Below are 4,609 nucleotides of genomic sequence, written 5' to 3' on the forward strand. Positions count from 1 at the left end.
TTCTCTTGCCAATCCAGTTGCCCATTATTGCTCACTAATAGCAACACCAGTGGAGGCAATTCCTTGGCGGTCCAGTGGTTAGGATTCTGTGCTTTCACTGCCAAGGGCAGGGGGTTCAGTCACTGGTCAGGGAACCAAGATCCCGCAAGCCACTTGGTGTGGCCAAAAAAATCAGTGGCATCGAATAGATGGCTCAAGCTGCAGATCTTTAAATGATCCTTTGGGGCCTCCTCAGTTGATTTAATCAACTGTCCCTACTGATCTTGCTTCTTTTCCAACTAAGGTGAGGCTTCTGTGACAAAGATTTGGTTTTCAGCTTCCAGAACTGGCTTTCTGAGACAAATTCCAGAGTTTGAGTGGAATGCACAGCAAGCGTTGCTCTGGCTTTTTTAGTCCTGTTAGTCAACAGTATAATTTAATACCTGTACTGTCTGTTCCAAATTCTGACAAGCACGATCTGATAGATTGTGAGGAGTGATGAAACACTGGGTTTCACCCTGAGAGTGAGGGAGAAAGAGGAAGCTGAGGGGGTGGGGAGAGGGAGAATGAACTTGGAGTCATGGGAAATACAGTCACATTGAGCTCTCTGAATCTAGCAATTTTTTTTTTTTTTTTTTTTTTTTTTGCCGTACACGGGCCTCTCACTGTTGTGGCCTCTCCCGTTGCGGAGCACAGGCTCCGGACGCGCAGGCCCAGCGGCCATGGCTCACGGGCCCAGCCGCTCCGCGGCATGTGGGATCCTCCCGGTCCGGGGCACAAACCCGCGTCCCCTGCATCGGCAGGCGGACTCTCAACCACTGCGCCACCAGGGAAGCCCTGAATCTAGCATTTTTAAAGCATATGCAAAGGGCTTTTGTGTTAAACTGGTTAGGGTTATAGATTTACATATCTCTTCAAATTCTGAAGGTTGAAAAATCATCATTTAAATTTCAAAGAAACTCACACAAATTAAAATATACGGGAAACGTCGGATTCCTGCACACCTGTAGTTAGCTATTTTTACACGTGGCAGATGCTGTGGTAATTCTCTCCTGTAAGGTTTCTGTTCATTCAAACCTCAGGTAGCTTGTTAAAAGGAGGTGAAAGCATTCTGTAGCTGACAGACAATTTCTGCAGGATCAGGTAGTTCTCTCCCTAATTAGGAAAGGATGAGGGACCTCAGGTTAAATTTCAGTTAAGTACTTCCCCACCCCCACTAACTCCACTGGAAGTATTCAATCTGGCCTTCAAATCAGTGGAAGGGGCCAACTATTGTTTAACCAACATCAACGAAGTCATAAGAAGGCAAGTCACAAAAGCACCCGCAGAAGGTTCTCATCTACTATTCTTAGTCTGGGTTGAGGGACACAGTGATATCACCCAGTAATTTCCAACCTTGCCTGATCGAAATGTCACCTGTGATGGGCATTGTTAAAACACAGCTTCCTGGGCTCTTCACTTGGAGACTGAGATTCAAGACATTGGTGGGGAGATTGGCGGCTGGGGAGAGGGACTGGAAACTGTAACTTTAACAAGTGCCTTTTGTGTGTCTTAAGAGCGGGCAAGTTGGGGGAGCCGGGACATAATCAATGTAAGCTTTTATTGAGAAGAGTTGCTTGATGGTTACAAAGTCAGAGAAAACACTTCTCAGGGCTTAGTAATTCCTACCCTAGAGCCAGTAAGTTACTGCAGGGACACTTTTGTCTAGTGCCTTTATGACGAACTTACTGAAGTTGCCAATGACAGAGAAAAATCATTTTTTGCATGAATTAGAAAACAAGAAAGAGTTGAGTCCAAGGTATTCATCAGGTGTGTGTGTGTGTGTGTGTGTGTGTGTGTGTGTGTGTGTGAATGTGTTGTTCCAAGTGTCTTGTGGAATTTGGCACTTTTTTTTTTTAACATATCAATGTTCTCCTCTGTAAAATTGGGAAAATAATGCCGACTTCCTTGAGTTAGTATGAGGACAGGAGGACATCTGTAAAACCCCGAGCACAGTGCCTGGCATGTGGAAAGCATGGAATGAAGGTAGCTTATAATCGCTATTGTCATTTATACGCCAGGATTTAAATCTTTATGATCAAATGATATATGACTGAAAGCTTGCCTTAAATTTCCGTATTTTATAAAAGTCATGTTCTCACACAATTTAGTTCTGGTGCCATCGCTTATGATTCTACCCAAATGGAATTTTTCTAGAATGTCTAAAACTGTTTTTATTATTTTCATAACTTTCAGAGCTACAAACTCTGCAGATGTCTTGCTTGGTCTGTACACTTGGGAAAAAAATGAGTTTGTTCTAACATTCACAGCTAGAGATTTCACACAAAAATCTAGATTTCCAGGTTTTCTAGAAAAATGAGAAGTTGAAGGATACAGGCTTCTTGTTCTGCTGGAGTACCTGCTGCAGTGGAGGAGGGGCTGCCCCTCTGAATGGGGCGCACGTGTTCCTGCTTGTCTGCTTCCTAATTTCTGAGACTCACCTGGCCCTTGTAGGTATCTGAGTTTGTCACCCTGATGCCCAAGGTGATGTCTTATTTTCTCATACATCTTTGAATTCTCAGCTCTTAACCTGGTTAGTAGTCATAAATGGATAAGCTGGAAAAACAGCCACTCAACTGCCCCTCACACCGACACTGTTCCAGCCACTCCAGTCCACAGACCCCGTAGGTGAATATCCACAGTGCCTACCTCCTATGATCCTCCAAAAGCTGCTGAATCAAGTCCACCCCCCGGCCTGGCACTCAAGATAACCCCCAGTCCACTGTCGTTTTCTGCCATGTTTCACATCCCAGTTAAGCCAGCTGCATCCACAGCATTCTCTGAATCTGCTTCCTGCTTTCCCAGCTTGGAGCCTCCGCCCTCCCTCTATACCCCTTCCTTGTGAAAGCCTACCCATCTTTCAGGTGCCACCTCCCCTGTGATGCTTTTCTAATTTCCCCAACCAGATGTGAACCTCATCATCTGGCATTTCTATAATCGTTGGTTTGTAAATGTGATGCCCATCCATAGTGCCTTGTACTGTGGTTAGCTGGGCACAGGCCCTAATTCTGCTGCTTGATGTGTGGGAGCACCCCCTCCCCCAGTACCCCATGGCAGAAACCATGTCACAATCCTCAGAGTATCACCAAAACCAAGAGCCCAATATATTGTGAGGGATGATCAAAATATTTAAATATAGGAATACATCTCTAAGGAGAAAATGCTGTTAGCTAATAATCTACTTTCTTCATCATCCTACTACAACATGAAAACTTACTTTTTCTCAAATATTTTGTTTTGGGCCCTCCTTAGAAAGCTTAACTGAACATTAGCCTTTATCATATCATTTACTTGATGGCTTAATAGTTTCTTTAACTGAAAAATGGGGATAATACAACCTCTAGTGTAGTCATAAGGATTCAGTGAGTTATGTGCAGGTGAAGTACTTAGCACAGTGCCTTGGGCAGAGAAAACATCAAGTGCATGGCGATTATTATTACTATGTGAAAACTCACCTAATATTTAGAAACCAGTTAAGAACTGGCTTTGCTTCATTCTACTTTTTCTAAAAATACTTCTTAGTAAAGAGCAGGTCAAAGATTATAGTTTGTGTGACTTAGACTAAAGAAATGTATTTTGCTCAAAAAAAATGGTTATTTCAAATACCAAAGGTTCAGGCAATAGTAGCTTTTTTTTTTTTTTTTTTTTTTTTTTTGCTGTACGCGGGCCTCTCACTGCTGTGGCCTCTCCCGTTGCGGAGCACAGGCTCCGGACACACAGGCTCCGTGGCCATGGCTCGCGGGCCCAGCCGCTCCGGGGCATGTGGGATCTTCCGGGATCGGGGCACGAACCCGTGTCCCCTGCATCGGCAGGCGGACTCTCAACCACTGTGCCACCAGGGAAGCCCAATAGTAGCTTTTTTAAGAGTACACTTTTATAACCACCAAGGTAATGACTGATTCAGGAGAAGATTACCAATGAATGTTAAAACCATCAGGTGAAAGTGTGTTGAGGTACAGGGTATTTACAATCTCACAATTTCATCCCATAGATTAGTTATTAATTGCAAAGGGACGAACTGCTTTTACATTGGAGAAATTTGGTGACTGTCACCTCAACTGAGTGGTCAGAATTACCGCCACCAAAGAAAAACCACAACTGACATGCAATAAGATCTACAATAACAAAAAATAAAAACAAAAAATATAAATAAAATTATCATCACCATTACGAGCCAAACAGACCCTTGTGATGTGATGTAATGAGGAAATAACATCCCTATGCAGTATTCTTGCAAAAAAAGTTAACTTGACTCTACCAAGCAGATAAATCTAGATTGTGCAACAAACTCCAGAACAACTGACTCTTACCTTCCAAATAGACCAATGTCATGGAACACAGGAAAAGAAGGAAAGAAAGAAAAAGAAAAAAAAAAAGGGAAAATCTTTCTAAATTAGGGTCTAAAGACATTGATAATCAATGCAGCGCTGAGCCTTGATCCCATCCTCTGTGGGGAAAATAAGCACAGCTATAAATATCCTTATTTGGACAACTGGTGAAGTATGGATAACCCTATATACTGGATAATTAAACGTAGGGGAAAAAATAAGATTGTAACTCAATTATATTTTGATTGACCAGCTCTTTCCTG

The sequence above is a fragment of the Mesoplodon densirostris genome, chromosome 15 (genome assembly GCF_025265405.1).
Source record: "Mesoplodon densirostris isolate mMesDen1 chromosome 15, mMesDen1 primary haplotype, whole genome shotgun sequence".
NCBI lineage: Eukaryota > Metazoa > Chordata > Mammalia > Artiodactyla > Ziphiidae > Mesoplodon > Mesoplodon densirostris.